General features: G+C 40.0%; 1 protein-coding gene across 3 annotated transcripts in view; it reads right to left on the bottom strand.

Annotated features, from left to right (window-relative positions):
- LOC122807100 (histamine H1 receptor-like) overlaps positions 1–21,123 on the bottom strand; it is a 903,201-nt gene that overhangs the window by 579,298 nt on the left and 302,780 nt on the right. The gene's annotated exons all lie outside the window — the stretch shown is intronic.

Below are 21,123 nucleotides of genomic sequence, written 5' to 3'. Positions count from 1 at the left end.
AGGATAAAACCACCATCGTAACAGATACAAGCATCAAAATATGAAGGCAATGCTACTCAATGCTAGAAGTCTAAACCTCAAAATGCACTCTCTCTAGGCACATCAAAAAATGGAGAACATCGACATCTGTGCAGTAACTGAGACCTGGTTCAAGGCTCTAGAGAGCACCCCTGCAATACCAGGCTACAATTCTTACCACACTTTTCGGCCACAAAACCAAGACCGAAACACTAAATGTGGAGGAGTGTCCATATTCACCAATGATATTCACACCTCCAGGCTAGTTGCCCAACACAATGCGTCTGAAATTCTCCAGGTGCAACTAACACTAGGTGAGACTGCAATCCAAATTGTAGTTTGCTACAGATCCCCCACCATGCCCCAAGATTCTCACTACACCTTTCTAAACATACTGGAAAATATTAAGATACAACAAAACACCCTAATACTGGGTGATTTCAACTACCCTGCCATTAATTGGGAAAACTACTCGGGTACCAACTCCTTTTCCCAATGGTTCTTGGAATTCATAAATTCCAATGCCCTGGATCAACTAATCCATTGTCCCACCATGGGCTCCAATATCCTAGACCTGGTCATTACCAACATGGGAGATAGATGCTCCACACCAGTGGTCACCCCCTCATTGGTCAGGTCTGACCATAAGCAAATCACCTTTGACATCCACATCCCACCCCCACCCCCCAGTAAGGAAACCTCCTTAAAAAACTTCTCCAAAGCCAGCTTCATGCTACTAAAGTCAGAAGTGACAAACTTCACAACACCCACGCAGACGGGATATGGAAGTTCGACTGCAGAATCCTACACTAAGGCACTGTACGATCACATCCACTCGTGCATGAATCGTGCCATCCCAAATAGAACCAAGATGCTCTTCTCCAAAAAAAAGGAAGCCAATCTGGTGGTCCCCTGCTATAAACAAACTATACAACAGAAGGAAGAAACTGTTGCAGAAAAGAGGAAAATCCCAGGATGCAAAAACTCCCTTACCAGCCTCAGTAAGAAGCTGAGATCCTTTGTAAAATCCTCCAAAGCCAGTTATGAAAATAAAATTGCCAAATATTCCAAAGACAACCACGAGGCATTCTATAGTTATATCAAGAATCTAAATGGCAATGCTCAGATCTGCTCTGAGCTACAACAGAATGGCATTAAATATACTGATCCCAAGGATATTGCCAATATCCTGGCAGATCTATTTAGTGCCAACTTCACCCCCTCTCACCCCCTAAAGGGCCCATCTCAATACCAAAAGATTGCCAAATTCCGATAATCACGGCCACACAGGTAGAAACCACACTCTCCAAAGCTAAGAATACAGAATCCATGGGACCAGATGACATCCCAGGCTGTGTACTACATGAACTACAAAATTAACTGGCACCTCACCTAAGTGTCATGTTTAATCATAGCCTCACCTCAGGCTTCGTGCCCACTGAGTGGCGCACAGCTACAGTTATCCCGCTCCACAATGGAGGATCTGCCTTGGATCCCGGGAACTACCGTCTCATCAGTCTGACAAGCCTGATCTGCAAGGGCATGGAACGCATTATCATGGAACTTATAAACAAAGACATTGGCAACCTTCAAACACTGGAACCCACCCAGTTTGGGTTTGTGAAGGGCTGATCTTGTCTACTGAATCTGATTGACTTCTTCGAATCAGTCTGCAGAGCTGTGGATGAGGGTAAGGTGGTCCGCACAGCCTATCTGGACCTCGCCAAGGCCTTCGACACCATTCCCCACTTTGGAATCATTGATAGACTTACTAAGCTGGGCATAAATCCCTATGTCACTCGATGGGTTGCCAACTGGCTTACTGACAGAACCCAGACTGTAAAAGTAGCTGACTCCAAATCCAGCTCTAGACAAGTGACAAGTGGAGTACCTCAGGGTTCAGTCCTGGGACCACTCTTGTTTGGCATCTACTTCTCTGAAGAACAGGCCAACACTAAGGTACTCTGGCCAACAAAGTTTGCAGATGACTGCAAACTGGGAGTCATTATTGAATCCCCAAATGATGTGGATATTCTACAAAAGGGCCTTACAGAAACAGATGCCTGGTACCAGAGCCATGGGCTCAAGCTTAATGCCAAGAAATGTATAGTTATCCCCTTTGGAAAAAAACATGTACCCATGAATTACCACATAGGTGGCAGGATGCTAAACATCAAAAATGTGATGAGAGACCTAGGGACACAGGTGGACAGTGGTCTCACTTTCAATAACCACATCACCACAACAGTCAGGAAATCCTTCTATGTGGCACACCTCATCACTAAGGGTTTTTCATCCAGAAAAAAGGAGGTCATTGTCCCACTGTACTCATCCCTCACATTAGACCCATTGCAGAGTATAATGCCCTGTTTGGTATGTACCTCACAAGGCATCTGCAACAGCTGGAAAGGCCACAGAAATACCTCACTAAAAGAATCACAGGCCTAAAGCAGATGCCATATGCTGACCATCTAAAAAAACTCCAGCTATACTCTGTGGCATATCGTCTACTCAGAGGCAATCTCTGCTTAACATACAAGGCCATGTCAAACCCAGAGCTGTTGGACATGCTCCACTTAAAGAAATCCCACTCCCTCAGAGCCACACACTCCAGGGATCTAAACCTTGTCATCACAATGAACAAAACATGCTGGAGGGATAGGTTCCTAACCCAGAGACTCCCCATACTCTGGAATAGACTGCCCATACATGTCAAGCAGAGCACCTTATTGGCCCTCTTCAAAAGGAACCTTGATGATTGGATGGGAGATAGGAAATTCACCCCAGGGATCATGTCAGTCGCCCTGCTAGACAGGGGCCTAGAGAAGTAAATATTGTGGGAAGAAATATCCAGGGAATTGTTATGGCTAGGCTTGCATAGGCCCTAGGGCCGATAGCCTAGTACCAACCTATGAAACTATGAACCTATAAATGTAAAATCTTTAAAATGTTTTTACATCTGGAATTCTAAAAGTGCAGAAGTAATACTTAGAAATGCTTAGAAATGCAAGAACTGAATCAATGATGTATTTTTCTAATCAATGTTTTACATTTATTCACAATAAAGTTTACCTTTTATAGCATGGGATATTTAAATTTTGAAAATAGAAGATTTACTATTTTCATAAAGCTTTAATATTTAGGTAGCTTTAAATGATTTTGCGTCTCTATTTTTTGTCAGAGTTCAGAATAAATATCAAAGTATTCTGATATCTTGTAACTATTGCACAGTCCAAATAAATGACGATTAAGCTAGGCACATTCAAACTGTACCCATCTGTTCATCTCAGCCATTTGAAATGCCAAATGTTGCACCCAGCTAGCCGCATACAGTCTGTAACCATCTGTTTATCTGAACCATCCTAAATGCTAAATGTTATACCCATTAGCATACTTGTACTGAACTAATTAAAATAGCAAACTAATCCTTTTTCTGTAATGCTTTAAACTTGTTTTCACAAAATAATGCACAGATGCCTTATATATTAAATTAAACTACAATGTTAGCACTGTAAAACAATGCATGTACAAAATAATACACTTACTGAAATACAGTAGATTTTGCATTTTATAAAATATAGATTAAGCAGTAGCAAAGTCAATGCATTATATGGTAAAATAATTCACATTTTTGTATACCTGATATTACCTAGCACTGTATATGCAGCTTCAGGAAAAGGAAGAGCAAAAACAGAGTTTCTTCAAGTCACATATAAGATAATGGCTAAGCCTGGCAATTGTGACAGCGGGTTCAATGTAGACACCCCATTAAAATTACATATTGTATGCCCTTTGAAAGCATTCCATCTTACAGAGCATTTAGAAACTACCTAAATGGAGGGAGTTTGTGCGCTTGTTTTTTTTAAATTTTTGCTGTAAGCCTCAGTTTGTGGCAACAGAGCCAAAAAAATGAAGATGAAAATTATGATGTATATTTCACCTTGACAGCAGGAAAAACAGAAAACTCCACACTCACAGAGATAATCTGAAGAAAATAGGAAGTTAACATTAATGTTTCAGTGCTGCAGTTCTGTAAAACCATCCCATCCTGGCTGTTGAAAGTGACAAATCAACCCTCCATTGCAGAGACTGTAGCTGCTTTGGATATGTTGGTTATGCTTTCCCTGTTCTTTTGGTAATAGGTTGGCAGCTGGTCTCTCTCTCTTTCTCTGTCTCTCTCTTTTGCAGATGAAACAGTTTTGCTTCCATTGGTATCTCATACTCTTCAGGAAATTATTTTCACAGCTGTCATGCAGTCCACTTAGAATTGTGGAAATTACTCTGAGCCCTCTACAACATGTGTTCATTCTCTTGCAGAATATCCAAGAAAATACAAGCAGATGTTCAATAATACACTGCTGTGCAAAGCTACATATTAGTTCTAGCAGGACAAGTTTCCCTTTCTCCCAGGGGCAGCGACCTCAGTGTAGTTCATGTGTAGGAGGTATGCATGGTAAAAGTTCCTGCATGATAAGGCTGGCCAAACCCAAGCCCACACTCTGACATCTACAAAGTGGAATCATATGAAATGCTCCATGAGCAGCTGTCTTAGATAACAGCGAATACAACAGTCTAATAAATGAAGTAAACAATCCATGATGCGGTCTTACCACAAACTGAGGATGTGGCTAAATGTCTCCATTTTACCTTGGATGTTACAGCTGTCACCTTGAGGTGAGAACTTCAGATCATTTATTTTCTGAAAAACATCTGCAATACATGACAACATATAACATGACATTGTGCATTATGAAAATGTTTGTCAGTCTCTGAGCAACTACCTGGAAGGAAAATGCATATCAACTCTAACAATTCTAATAAACAGATGTCCACATTTCTGCAGAGTGTGCCAGCACACTTCAATAGGAAGCAGGAGCGGCTAAAGTAATTTCCATCCCCTCATTACCACAAAGAGTCTTGCATTCATAAGTGTATCTTAAGAACTTGTCAACCTTCACAGCTCTAGTCATGAAGCTATGAACAACTGGCGCATTCTTTATTAGCAATGCTACTCTGTGGACCTTCACAGTGATTTCACGCTGCATAAAGGTTATCTGCCTTCAGTCTTAACTTTGTCCAAACCACATTGTCTTCTTGTCATTGGCCTTAGGCTATGACCATCAACATCTCATATCCCGCAGGTAACTCTCCTCTTCCTTCCACTTGTACACACCACATTGCTACAGTCAGATCTGCATTACAGGGACTTAGGTTCATGCTTTCATATGCCCAACATGAATGCAGTGCCTTCTTGGTCTATACAAAATCCTGCACCTCTCCTTCAGTCTCTACTATTATAGAGACCTAGCAGTCACCTACGTTAACAATGCCCCTAACTTCAGTCCTCTTGCTGGCTCATCTACTTCCTGCACCTATTAATGTAAAACAGGCTCAAGTGGTCAGCAACCAGGGCTGCATTGATCTGCACCATGGAGAGCCTTCTCTCTTTATAAATTTGTACAGACTGCTTAATAATTCTTATCCTCATGCCAGCAATGACTGACAAAACATGAACACTTCAAGAACCTCTTCAGTATTATCCAACCACATACCCAACAGCTGCATTGCATCTGCATATCTACTGATTCAGTCATGTATACAGAAGATGAAGCTTAACTGAAGATTAAGGTATACACCATACAACACTTATGCTTTGACATCAGCGGTCATGTTCTAATTATGAAAACAAACAGTCTTTGGACAGATGGATTGCATTTGTCATTGCCACTTTTTTTACTTCCCAGCATTATGGACCACATTCGCACTGCAGAGAAGTAACAGCTCATCAACTAGTTCATGTGGGTTTCCTTACTTTGAGATATGCAGCTCATCATGGTAGAGGGTCTCCCCTCTTTTAGCATGCCCAGTTCCATATTTCTTTACATTTTCTTTTTTTTTTTTGGGTGTGGGGGGGAGGGTCTTACAATGCATGAAATCTAGTTGCATCAAATTCCAAGTGGTCTGGATAACAGACTTGGTTTCTTGTTTCTAGATTTTTAAATGTACAAGGTCATGTGTTGTGCTAGAGCATCAAAACAGAGTGCACAAGAATACCAAGATGCATCACCATTTCCTGTCTAAGTGAATCCATGGTTAAGTATTCATCACCATTTGGCCTTGCATTTTGCAGGACTTTGCATTTCAGCTGTTTTATCAATACCTACTGTATCATGAAAGTGTTTTTTTTTGCCCATCATCAGAAAGTGATCCATTACCTTGGAATCATTGTTGGATAAGACTTTTAAGTTGCTGGAATAGATATGTAAATGAACTACCTTCCCATATACCCTACTACATAATGAAACAAAGTAATTTGACTGTATTCTAGTTAAGTCTTTACATTGTGGCGAATAACTATGCATCTTCTTCTTAGAGCAAGAAATGTGAAATGTTTACAGTATATCTTTACTGAGATAGTATAATATCAGAGTTATCAATGCACTGCCATCCTCTTATTTATTCAGTTGAGAGTTGTCTGAATTTGGGGCTTATCCCAGGAGGAAGTTATATTTCTCTAAGTATATTATCTCCCTTTACAATAAAGTTGATACTGCTCTTCCAGTTCACACTTAATATTTCAGAAGCCCTTCAGGTAAGCAAATATTGAAAAATGAAACCTTACAATACATATGATGTGATGAAAGAGGAAAAGGGACAGCACATATGAGTAACAATGTGTTTAGTAGCTTTGCAAAAAAAAAAAAGAAATCCCGATCAGAATGGGTAAAAATGAAGTATAAAATTTAGAAGTTTTGATGAAAAAAATGACATAACTATGTAAAATATATTGCTTGAAAGCATAATTACTTTACAAGCCAAAGTACTGAAAGAAAGCATTAAAAATAAAAAAAAAATCAGAACTGATAAGAGATAATGGCAAAGCACATGGCAGTACTGATATGTTTGATAGTTTTGCTGAATTGTGCATCACAAGGAATTTATAATTCTAAAGATGTGCTTAAAATAAAAAAAAAGATGGTAAAAATCAATGCCATTAAGTTTGTTTGTTTAAATGAAAATATTTCTTAATTTGTTCATTAGGTTCACAAAAATATAATTAGTTTACAAGGCACAATATTAAGCTCTTCCCCCAACTAATATTCTTAATGTCTCTTCATCTAACACCCTTTTGACCCGTGTGTTCACCCGTGAGGCAAGAGTTGGCCCACTCCCACCCAGATCTTGTTTAAAGCCATACAGTCCATCTATTTTATGATCTAAGTGACAGGCTATAGGTTCATCCGTTCCTCTTAGCGACATAATTTTGGCATGGTGGACATGCTGTTGTATATGTAGCGGCAGAGCCCTACCTAATGAATTTCTGTCCTTAGTGTGTAGTGCTGCTTTTCTAAGCAAAGCTCATGCTTACTCTCCCATACTTGGGATCACGTTCCTGGAGTATATACCATCTTGGTGCAATAGCCGCTATCCTGTAGTCCCTCAACCCTCAGGTTGGGGCCATTAATACAAGGTTTACTTGCCTCCCTCATGATACTGCAACAGATGCTAAATCCTACTCTTCTTTGCCTTGTTCATTTCAGAACTTAAGCAACATATTGAATGTACGTCATCTGCTTCATAGTTTCTGTACCACAGGGATAAGGCATCTGTGATACAGCGGAAATGACAACTACATCTGTACAAGTATGCCAGATTTAAAATCGTACATATTACTTCAAAAGGCAGAATATGGAGTTAAAGCATTTAAAATTCACAAGTTTATGAGGAAATGAAATGGCACAGCTATGGCAGTACTAATATTAAAGGTTGGAATGGAAAGAGCATTACTTCAAAATGCACAGTCTTGAAGCGGATTAATTATAAAAATACAAATAAAATATGACAGAGCCTTACCACTATCAGTATATTTGTTAGCTGGACACAAAAACAGACAAGGCAGAACAGTAGCCTAGAGCATTTTAAATACTGAAGCTGTTACAAAGTAAAGGGAGAATCTGTGGCAGAAAACAGTAAAGTAGCTTTAGCTGATAAGAAATTTACCGATGCTCAAATGATGTTATCTTGAATGCAGGACATGACAGTAAGCTACAGTATTTAACATGCAGAATTGAATAGCAAGTGTATGCCCACATTAAAGGAATATATACAAATGTCTTCCTGGCTCTAAATACCCAGTCTGCAGCATATTAACACAAACAACTAAACAAATAAATAATAATAATAACAAACTATAACAACCCCATTGCAGTTACTCTGATCCCACAAACAGGAAAGGAAGCTAACATAATTCCACCATTTACAAAAGACTTGCTCTGCTAGTGTTTAGTTTAAATATTGAATGTTTGCAGTAGGTGGTAGAAATACTACATTGAGACAACATGAAATTCAATCACGGAGTTCATGTTCGCTCAGACTTTGACTAGAGTCCTATAAATTATTGGGTGTGATCACAGCCTTTAACATTCCTGGCTGTGTTTTGCTGTTCTCATGCCAAACTGTTACATAGCCTGATAAAAGCAGAAAAAACTGAAGCAGGTCACAGACAAATATTTGTGGGAACTAAAAACAAAGTAAATGGAACAGCTACAGTTCAGCTTGATAGGGATGTGTTCATGGGCATGTTTACTTATAATTTTATGTACATGGCAGAAATTTGGAAAAGAAAAAAGAGAATTTATATCACGTCAATATAATTAATCCAAATTACATTTTCAGTACTCATTCTTTGTAAGAAATTAATTTTCATTTTGCATTATTTTCTGTCTTTACTTTTAAATTTTTGACGGTTAAATTGTAATTGAACATAATTTACTCACAGATGCAAATGTAGCACGAGAGAAATAATGCATACATTTTGTACATCTTGAAACAGTTATTTAAATGAAGAGGCTGTATCAAAAATGTGCACATTTATTACATTTCTTACTCTCTCACATGTCAAGCAAGTAATAGCTCAACGTAAATAAACTTAGGGTTATCATATAAGAACTCATACTGATATCAAGAAGGAAGGTCAGATGTGACTAGACATTAAGCTTAGACAAAGGAATTTGTAGAGGTCCACTGCCTGGTATGTCTCTCTTTTTTTAATTTTGTTTTTTTTTTTTGCACTACTAATTTTTTTATTTCATATTTCACATAAGGTATACAATAAATTCTCCATATTGGAACTTATCATACTTCCATCATAACTTGCTGAATCTTCTCCAGCCTGTGCACTAAGTCATATAAAACAATGCGCACCCATAAAGGCATGAAAACGGTGAAACATCAGGGGAATTCTGCTATTATAGGTTCATAGGTATACACCAGGCTAATGACCATCAGGGCCTTTATAAACTGTATCTGTGCAATCCAACCCACTTGTGTCCCTGTGTATCTTGGACATTTATTAAGAGGGTCATGTCTAGATATTTCTAGAGGTTATGTGGGTGCTGGATATACAAAGAGCAAACTATCAGAGACTTGGGTGCCAGATCGGGAGTGAATTTTCAATTTCCTATACATTGGTCAAGATTACGCTTAAATAGGATTAGTGACAGACTCCACTTCACATGGATGGAGAGCCATTGGGAGCCTATCACAGACCACAGGGATCCTCTGAGACACATACTAGTCTCACCAACGTGTCTTAATTTATGTCACAAGCAAAATTTAAATCCTTTCATCTAGTGGTTCTGATGCTGTTCATTTTGTGGATGTGCAATAGGTCCATCAGAGCCGGATCCGAGGATACCTTGTATGCCAGGCATAGATTACCTCTCAGTAACCTGTAGGAGGCACAGCATTGAGATAAGGCTTTAAGGCAATCCATATATGACAATATATTTTTATACCCTGGATTCTCTTGCTAAGGAACCTTTGTGTGTCTTCCAACTGTTGCACAGGTCTAGTCAGGTACATGCCAAATGGGGCATTATACTCAATGATGGGTAAGATAAGGGCCAAATCAAGTGGCACTGTGCCTTCCTTGGAACTGGATGCTATACCCTTACTTATAAGTCAGGCAGCATAGAATGATTTTCTTACTATCTTGACCACATGTTGGTTAAACGCCAGATTACTTTCTAAGTATGTTCCCATATCCCTGACTACTGGGTCAACTGTTACAGATGTCTTATCAATGGAGTAATTAGCTTGGGTGGCAGTTTTTGCAGAAGGCACTGTAATGCATTTCTTTGCATTTAGTTTTAGTCCATGATTTTGACTCCAGCCATTTGTCTGTGTTACACCCCTTGTAAGATGTTCGTGTCATGAGGGAATCTATGACAGCTCCCAATTTGAAGTCATCTGTGAACTTGGTCAGCCAAAGTCCCTTGACATTGACTTTTACCTCCAAGACGTAGATGACAAATAGGAACTGTCCCAGCATAGAGCCCTGAGGTACTCCAATAGTGACCAGTCTCTTAGTGGAGATGGTATCACCAATCCTGGCTACCTCAGTCCTGTCTGTGAGCCATACAACAGTCCAGTAAGTTATTTAGGGGCTTGTGCCTAGTTTGGTGAGTTTGTCAACTACACCCAAGTGGGGTATTGTAGCAAATGCCTTAGTCAGGTCTAGGTAAGCAATATGCATCATTTTACCGTCATACATTGCCTTGGTGACCATATGAAGGAAGTTTACCAGGTTTAGTAAGAATGACTTTCCCCTTGACAAAGCCAAACAGAGTTCGGTCCAGTGTCTGAAAATTGCCTAACCTTGTCGATCATTTCCATGGTAATTTGTTCCACAGCTTTGCATATTAGAGTTATCAGACTACTAGGTCTTTAGTTTTCAGAGTCAGTTGATGGTGCACCCTTGTGAAGTGGGATAACTGCTGTGGTCCTCCAATCTCATGGTACAAAGCCTGTTTTGAGGCTATAGCTGAAAAGTGACTCATGTGGTCCTGATAGTTCATGTTTCAAGCTATTTAGAAGGCATCCCAAGATATAATCAGTGACCAACTGTGGCTGTGATTTCATCCTTAGTGAGTACCACCAGGACCTGCTCCCTGTTATTATTTAGGGTGGGAGTTATGCTAGAAGGTATTTTATGGGGGGAGGCAGGAGGGAAGTGGAGGTTGAAGTTTGAGCTGAATTTGTCAGCCAGCAAATTCGCTACACCATTCAGCTCAGTGAAGGTGGCACAATTGACCAGTAGTTTGGCACAATGAGGTGTACTTCCTTTGAGGTTTTGGACATAGCTGTAGAAGACCTTGTGGTTGTCTTTAGCCTGTCAGACTATCTTGACCTTGTAATTGACTCATTGGACTTAAGTCCTCAGTTTCCTGTTTAGTTTAATTAGAGAACTCCTATTATTATGGGGACTGCTCTTCCTGATTGCAGCCATGATTTTTTCCTTTTGTTATATACCCTATTAAGGTTAAGATTCGGCCAATGTGGTTTATTTTTAGAGTTGATTTTGGGCTTACTTCTAATAGGTACAGCAGCCACTGTATAGCCATTTATAGAGTTGTACATGGTCTCTTTGAACAATTCACCATAGGTTGCTGTGAATTCTGGGTTGGGAGGGCAATCAGGGCATAACATTTTGACAAACTATTGCTTAATAGGATGTAGTTTGCTTTGGGATAGTTCCTAACTGTTACAGGGTTTGCTGAGGTTACTGAGTTGATTTTTATTTTGAAGGAGTCAGCTTTGTGGTCTGACCTCACCAGTGAGGATGTGATGGGGGTTGTGGTGGAGGTGGTGCAGTGCTGTCCAGTACTGGTGAGTACCAAATCCAGTATGTTTGAAAATATGGTTGGTGCTCACACTATCTGGTCAAGGGTGTTTGTATTAAGTCCAAAAATCATTGTGCCTGTGGGTATGGGGCAGTGTATGTTTTCCTGTCTATAGAGGGGTAGTTAAAGTCTCCCATAAATAGGGTATATGGTTTAATGGTGAGGTTCTCCAGTAGGTCTAGGTACAAGCTATGGAATTCTAGGGACATTGAGGGTGACCTATTGCTTGTTATAATATGGTATGGACTTTGTCTATGGTGATTTACACATGGATAAATTCCAGGGCATTACCCTGTTTAATCAATATAGAGTTATGCTTGTTGCTAATACAGCTTGAGACTCTTCCACGTTTTGTCCTTGTTGGTGAAGCTGGTGATCTACAGGTGTGGAAGACACTGAAATCTTGCACTGCTGGAGTACTTTCTGCAGATTTAAACCATGTCTCATTAACAACACAGATGTCTATATTCTCCAAAGTAAGGAGAGCTTATAGGGTGTGTAATTTCTTGTTTTAGCTCTTAGCACTGAGTAATACCTTTCGGTTTTATTTGCTGTGTCAGTAGGTTTGTCAATTTGTCATTGCCTAAAAAAGGAGCTAACGGGGTGGATAAAGTTTCAGCCAATATTTGGAAGCCTTTGGGAGATGGGTGTAGACCATCCCTTGCAAAGCATTGTGGTTTGTTATCTGTGTCGTCCCATGCTGACAACTATTGAATCCACCTGGAAAGACATCAGAAACTAAGCTAATTATTGAAGTAAATCACCATTTGACAGTACTTTGGCATAATCCTTGGAGAATGTAGAATGCTGCTCGATGCACGGTACATACCTGCCTGAAACGTATATTCAGGGAGACCAACAATATTGCTCTTTATTTAGTCAAGCAAAATACATCTCACATCATTAACAACCACTTAGACTATGACAAAATCAGGCTGGTACCTGTGGTGTAGTAACTTGAGTGCATGCACAACTATGTGGATTCTGGCTCCAGATAAGCAACTAACCGTTATTTCTCCTTGCTCAATATGGTGAGTAGGGCATCTGTGTCATACAAAGGAGTCTCTTACGACAAGAATCCTCGGTAATCTGCCAGCTTGTCTTATGGGCTTTGCTCTTAGGTCTGCACTGGGTGTAGGTGTATATGTGGCATTTGGTGTTGCTTTTGGTGAGTATATTAGAGATTACGGAGGATAGGCTTTGCCGTTTATAAGCTTAGGAAGATTGTTTTTAGTGCTCAGCATAGGTTGTTCTATGTGTGTAGTGGACAATGTGTGTGGTGGATGTAGTATGTGTGTGTGTGTGTGTGTGTGTGTGTGTGTGTGTGTGTGTGTGTGAGTGTGTGTGTGTGTGTGTGTGTGTGTGTGTGTGTGTGTGTGTGTGTGCATGTGTGCGTGTGTGTGTGTGTGTGTGTGTGTGTGTGTGTGTGTGTGTGTGTGTGTGTGTGTGTGTGCGCGTGTGTGTGTTTTGCCTCCAGTGAAATTGTCTATGTGTATCTCTTGCATACTGTGTTTGCTTTTTTAAGAATTAAATGGTTGTCTGTGAACATGAGACAATTGCTACACTGTTTCAGGATGCTCATATCTATCAAGCTGGCTACGGAGACAATTGGAAATTGCATATGCATGTTGTCCGGACTTGTACTTGGGTGGGCCAATGTAGGTAATGGACTGGGTTATACAGATGTTTCCTTTGGTTGTTTCTGAGGTTTGGCACAAGACTAGGTTAGCTTGTGTTAAAATTTGGCAGTAGTGCTGTTTAATGCGGAAACTAGCTGCTCCAGCTTGTCTCTATACAATGGCTTTGTTTTAGCCACACTAAGTTGCATTTCAGTTCTAAGGGAAGTTTTATAGATAAAATTTACTTTTTGGGTGTTTGTGTCAGAACAGGACACTTCTAACCTCTTGATGCATTGCAATAGCACCAAGAAAGAATGCTTGCAAGTGTAATGTTGCAACTAAACAACTTAAACTACCTTGACAATGACATTTCAAGCATTAGGGACCTTTATAATGATTTAAAGTCAAGATAAAGCAGCAGCACTCTAAACAGTTAACTGAAGTGCAAAACAATAAATTAAATTTCTTTTCTTCCATGGACGGATTAACTCAGGATCCACTCAGAGTGTGTCAAAGGTACCAAGCAGACGGGAGCACTGGCAAAATATGCAGGATACAGTTTGTAGTAAGGGAGGTTTTTCCTGTGCAATACTGGTTTACTGCATGGGCACTTAGTATTATGGATATATAAAAACAATATTGTGGGGAAAGTACTTAAATAGGCTATGCAACAGACACTAGCAATGAAAGAGGGTGGTACTTTGGAAGTCAAATTTCCATAAGGGGCAGAAACCAGAGACACAACCAACCACAACAGAAACCAGAGACACAACCAACCACAACAAGAGAAGGGTAGGAGGTTTGGGAAAAGAATTCAAAATGGAGTTCTAGTCCTATGGTTAGAATTTTAAAAAAGTTTTAGTGTAATGTCGGGGGAGGGCAGACTCAAAGAACAGGGGGAAATCAGTAGCAAGGTAAACAGAATGGCACTGGAATGCAAATTTAAGCAGGTGCATACAGCTACTGGTGTGTTTTCAGTACTTTCAGACACTCATTTTGTTCTCTTGAGAGTATTTAATTTTTACCATTAATAGGTGACTTTTAATCAAGATGATGATACTGCTAGCTTCTTTATAGCATGCAGTCAGAAATATCTATGGCTAGCCATCCCATAATTCAATAACTCTGACTTGAGTGTCATCCTCCGAAACTGCAGATGTACAAAGTGAAGTGTTCTCAGAAGTCAGCAATTTCTATCTTCTTCTGAATATTTGTAATGCTTTGCTCAAACATACTATTTCAGCACCTTCCCTGTGACTTAGTCAACTGATTCACAATCAAAGAGTGGACATTGGGTCTCAGCTGAACCTACAAGAAATGGAAATGGAGTAAAAGACATATCTTTCTTATTGGCCCCATGCAACTAATAGTAATCAAGAGTGACTGAGTTACTGGAAAATGTATACATTTTGTAAAAAGCTAGGAAGTGGGTGTATTAGCCAAACTGACTGCAAGTAGTTTAGCTCTGTAGCTGAATATTCATAGCTACAATCCTGTACCCCCCCACCAAAACTGACTCGTATCGCCATGGGGTGTACTTTTTGTAGTATAAACATTTACTCTTTAACCACATATCAGAGCACATAGCACCTCCCTTTTTAATCTAGTTTTTCACCCAGAAAACCCACTAAAGTATTACTATCTCTTGGGACGGGATGCCTTCTGTATGTGTTAATATGACTACACAAATAAGTAGATGCAGGTAGTCTTAGCATAAGTATGGCAGCTCAGTACACACGCACATAGCTTCTTAGTGTACATTCTATTGAATCTGCAATGCATTTTGGGTAGGAAGCCACCTTACACGCTATTTAGATGCAATGCACTTATTGTTGATAGGACAGACCATAACAGTGACATGGCATCACCACACCTTCCATTTTTTGAGAACTACTTTCTCTTAAAATGGAGATACATATTTTGCATTCCATTGGAATGCATCAGCATGCACAACTCTGTTTTTAGACATGTATCTGTAGACTTAACTTTAGCATGTATTTATATTTGAAAGACACATGACACTTTTGATCAGTGCATATGTATGTGTATATATATATATATATATATATATATATATATATATATATATATATATATATATACCACGTGTTGCTGTGGCTCAGTCTGGTTAAATGGAAAAGAAAGAAAAGAGAAAGCGCACATTTCTAATATGTTTAATTTCACAATGCTTGTGGGTATACAATATTTTTTGTTGTTCCATTGTCTGTGCAGATATAGAGATTGTCTGGTTTGCCGACTCTAGAACATGCAGCATATAATTGTCCATGTGAGAAGCAATCCGTGTGTAGATCTAAACCGCACAATTCTAAAGATTGGCCCTGAGCTTTGTTGATGGTGATTGCAAACGCCAATCGAATTGGGAATTGCAATCTCTTAAATTGAAATGGCATATCCGTTGGAATCAAAAGAATGCGAGGAATGAGGACATCTTCACCTTTGAAAGGTCCTGTCAAGATTGTTGCTTCTATGACGTTGCTCATTAATTTTTTTACTGCAAGCCGCGTGCCGTTGCAAAGCTTTGGCTGGTTGATATTTCGCAACATGATAATTGGCATGCTGATTTTCAATTGCAGTATGTGCGGTGGCATCCCTGGCAGATCGAATGAATTCAAAAATTCTGTTGGATAATTAACCGCTTCATCTGCTTCTACAACAGTGTCAACGGACTTGTATGTGACTGCCTCACTTTGATTGTTAGACTGAATAATATTGTTAAGTTCGTAGACGTTTTTGTTCTTGGCCACAAGAATAGCTCATTCAGTCAGCCAATCGTGATTCTTATAATTGGTTTGAATATTGGGAAATACTTTTTCAACCAATTCTTCTTTTGACGTCACTAAATTGCAGAAGTTATGAGGCAATGAAATTCATCCTGAGGTCAGATCAACCGGCACCATTCCGTTCCCAATTTCCAGCAATTGATGTGAGAATATCTCAGCTGATCGATCGTTTTGCAGCTGGACACACATATTTGTAGTTAATTTTAACGTCTTTATGTGTCACCACAAAGTAGAGTATTTCAGGCAAGCATTTATTTCGTCCGCTGGTGTCGACCGAGGAGAACGAAGCAGATCTGAAGCTGCAGAACGCGATCGCCATGCTCGCAACCGTGCATCCTCAAGTCTGGCTGCACGTCGCTCTGCTGCTTCCTCGGCACGTATTTGAGCCATTCTTTGTCTGTTTCACTCGTTCGCTGATGCCTGTTCTTCCTCAGTTTGATTTGCAATTACTCATCGCACTGCTTCCGCTCCATGAGTACGACGACCTAAGATTGATCTTCTGCGAGGCATTATTTGGAAGAACTAAAGCAGATCGATTGCACTGAAAAAGAAGAAAGAATGTTATAACAAAAACATATAAAATTGCATATTTGTATACAAATATATAGACTCCATAGTAGGTATATAAAAACACACGCATATTCGAGTGCAACGTGTGACATCTATATAATAGTAGGTATATAAAAATACGCGCGTATTCGAATGCAACATTGTGTGAAAATTTCAAAGCAATCGGTGAAGAACTTTTGGAGATTTAAGATTTTGAACAAACGAACATTTACATTTTTATATATATATATATATATATATATATATATATATATATATATATATATATATATATTTCTGTGCAATGTGTGTGTGTGTGTGTGTGTGTGTGTGTGTGTGTGTGTGTGTGTGTGTGTGTATCTGTGCATTAAATCATTACATCCGAGTGACTCCTCCAGGTGCATATGCACTTAGCTCCTACTGAAGCCTCTAGGCGTCAAATATTGCTTGCTCATATTTGCATCAATAATTCCAAAACCAAACTATGTACAAGGTTTTAAAAGATTTCATCTTAAAGCTTACACAATGGCAAACTACATTAATATTTGATCTCTGTCTAGTGCAGGTAAATAGATATTAACTCTTGTTTGTATGATATTAATTTTTATAGATATAATATTCACATTTTTCTAAATATCTCAGCAACCAAGTAACTCAGACAGAACTCCTTAGCCTCATATGAAAGCTCTCAGCTAGATGAATAAAATACTGCTGACAGTGTGTGTGTAACTTGAGTGGTTGCTAATATATTTTAAGTTCTTTACAAAATATTACAAAGGTAATAGTTACTGGTTTTACCGTGACTTCTAAAATTCGGTTTAAGACCTAGAACCTAAAGAGTACTATCAGTATAAAAATACTTTGTGTTGAAGAGTTTGCCATTTATATTTCTTTCATAACCACTATAGTTCCAGAGATATGAACATTTGGTTGAAATGACAGGACATAATTTAATTCTGTCAAAAGGCTTAAGCTCCGCCCTTTGGAAGTTAGAGTGCAAACTTCCTGATCTCCATTGGAGTGAATGAGTTAATGTGCATGTGTACAGTATGTTATGATTCATGAAGGATAGAATGCAGCTTTTAAAAGCATTTCTCAAAGGGATGGGTTCTGTAAAATTTACAGAACCCAGCACATTATGCCAATATCAGGGTCAAAGTTGCAGATAACAATGTAATATGTAAATGTACCACAGTGAACTCTGAATATTTTGGTGCACAGTGGAGTATCTCAGTAGTAACAGTGCACTGTACATTCTCCGCAAGTAATCCATAAGTAATGGCTCTTGCCACCCCTATAATGCCTTTTTTAGGCAAGGTTCAAATGACAAATTCACCACCGTAACAGGTACAAGCAAGCAAAATCTGAGGGTAATGCTACTCAATACTAGAAGTCTAAACCTCAAAATGCACTCACTTGAGGCACTCCTTAAAATGGAGAACATTGACATCTGTGCAGTGACAGAGACCTGGTTCAAAGCTCCAGAGAGCACCCCTGCATTACCAGGCTATAATTCATACCACACCTTTTGGCCACCTAACCCGGAAAGGAGCACTAAAGGTGGAGGCGTGTCCATATTCATTAAGGATATCCACACATCCAGGCTAGTTGCACAGCACAATGCATCCAGGATTATCCAAGTGCAACTAACTCTGGGCGAGACCGCAATCCAAATTGTAGCTTACTACACACCCCCCCACCATGCCCCAAGATTCCCACTCCTCATTTCTTGATACACTGGAAAGTATTAGGGTACAACCCAACACCCTAATAATGGGCAATTTCAACTACCCCACCATTAACTGGGAAAACTCCTCCTGTACCAACTCTCTTGCTCAACGTTTTCTGGAATTCATAAATTCCAACGCCTTGGATCATCTTATTCACACCCCCACCAGGGGCAGCAATATCCTAGACATGGTCATTACCAACATGGGCAACTGGTGTTCCACACCAGAGTTCAATTCCTCGTTGGTCAGATCCGACCACAAGCTAATCACCCTAGACATCCACATCCCGCCCCCACCCCCAATTAGGGAAACTACTGTAAAAAACTTCTCTAAAGCCAACTTCACACTTCTTAAGACGGAAGTGGCAAACTTTGTGACACACATGCAGATGGACAATAAAGGTACGACTGCTGAATCCTACACAAATGCACTTTATAAGCACTTACACAAGTGCATGGATCATGCCATCCCTAATAGAACCAAGATGCTATCCTCCAAAAAAAGGAAGCCAATCTGGTGGTCCTCTGCCATAAACAAAATCTACAACAGAAGAAAGAAACTATTGCAAAAAAGAGTAAAATCCCATGACTGGAGGAACTCCCTGGTCAACATCAGTAAGAAGCTGAGATCCCTCATAAAATCCTCCAAAGCTAGTTACAAAAACAAAATTGCCACTGACTCTAAAGACAACCACAAAGCATTCTATATCTATGTCAATAATCTCAATGGCAACACTCAGATCTGCTCTGAGTTGCAGCACAATGGCACTAAATATACAGAACCAACTGATATTGCCAACATCCTGGCAGATAGGTTCAATGCTAACTTTACCCCCCTCTCAGCCCCTAGAGGGCCCATCTCTATACTGGAAGAATGCAAAGTTCCTGTAATTATGGCTGCACAGGTAAAAAACACACTCTCCAAAGCCAAGAACACAGCATCCATGGGACCTGACAATATCCCAGGCTGTGTTCTACACAAACTACAGAATGAACTGGCACCCTACCTAAGTGCCATGTTCAATCATAGCCTTACCTCAGGCTTTGTGCCCACTGAATGGTGCACCGTGATGGTTATCCAACTCCACAAAGGGGGAGCCACGACAGACCCCGGGAACTACTGCCCTATTAGCCTGATGAGCCTGGTCTGCAAGGCCATGGAATGTATCATCATGGAACTCATAAACAAAGACATTGGTAATCTCCAAACTCTGGACCCTACCCAGTTCGGGTTTGTAAAAGGCAGATCATGTCTCCTAAATCTGATTGACTTCTTTGAAGCAGTCACCAAAGTCATAGATGTGGGTAAGGTGGTTCATAAAGCTTATCTAGATCTCAACAAGGCTTTCAACAATAAGCTCACTAAACTAGGTATAAATCCCTATGTCACAAGATGGGTTGCCAACTGGCTCATGGACAGAACCCACACTGCGAAAGTAGCAGACTCCAAATCCAACTGCAGACCAGTGACAAGTGGAGTACCACAGGGTTCAGTCCTGGGTCCTCTCCTGTTTGGTATCTACTTCTCTGAAGTACAGGCTACACAGAAGGTTTTTGGCTAACAAAGTTTGCAGATGACTGCAAACTAGGAGCCATAATCGAAACTTCTAACGATGTAGACATACTACAAAAGGGCTTCACTGAGACAAATGCCTGGTGTCAAAGCCATGGCCTGAAGCTCAATGCCAAAAAGTGTATTGTCATCCCCTTTCGTAAAAACTCTGTACCCATGAACTACCACATAAGTGGCAGTCTACTTAACGCCTAAAGTGTGATAAGAGACCTTGGGACACAGGTGGACAGTAGTTTCTCCTTTGATAATCACATCGCCACAGTGGTCAGGAAATCCTTCTATGTGGCTCACCTCATCACAAAAAGTTTCTTATCCAGAAAAAAAGAGGTCATTGTTCCCCTCTACTCATCACTCATTAGACCCATTATAGAGTACAACACCCCTTTTGGTATGTACCTCACAAGACATCTATAACAAATGGAAAGGCCACAGAAATACCTCACAAAGAGGATTACTGGCCTCAAATAGATGCCCTACGCAGACCGTCTCAAAAAACTCCAGCTTTACTCTGTTGCATATCGCCTACTCAGAGGTGATCTCTGCCTAACATACAAAGCTATGTCAAACCCAGAGCTATTGGACATGCTCCACTTAAAGAAATCCCAATCCCTCCAAGCTACACACTCTAGGGACCTAAACCTTGTCACCACAATAAACAGAACATGCTGGAGGGATAGATTCCTGTCCCAGAGACTTCCCGTACTCTGGAACAGACTACCTATCTATGTCAAGCAGAGCTCCTCATTAGCACTCTTCAAGAAAAATCTTGATGATTGGATGGGAAATAGGAAATTCACCCCAGGGATCACTTCTGTGGCTCTGCTCGACAGGGGCACAGGAAAATCATTTTCTTGGGTGGCGAAAGCCAGGGTACCTTTTTGGCTAGGCTTATATAGGCCCTAGGGCTAATAGCCTAGTACCTACCTATGAACCTATAATGAAAAATTGCTGTCAACGTGTGATGTACATTAACAAAGCCACAGAAAGAATCTCACAGTTCTAGCATCCAGAAATACCTCACAAAGAGGATTACTGGCCTCAAACAGATGCCCTATGCAGACCATCTCAAAAAACTGTATAAAACATCTGTATAACAGAATCTCTCCAGTAAGCCTAAGTTCAGCTATGTAATATCACCCTAAGGCCATGA

This window comes from Protopterus annectens, chromosome 7.part0 (genome assembly GCF_019279795.1).
Source record: "Protopterus annectens isolate FY-2018-M chromosome 7.part0, PAN1.0, whole genome shotgun sequence".
NCBI classification, from domain to species: domain Eukaryota; kingdom Metazoa; phylum Chordata; order Ceratodontiformes; family Protopteridae; genus Protopterus; species Protopterus annectens.
This window is presented reverse-complemented; position numbering and strand designations above follow the sequence as displayed.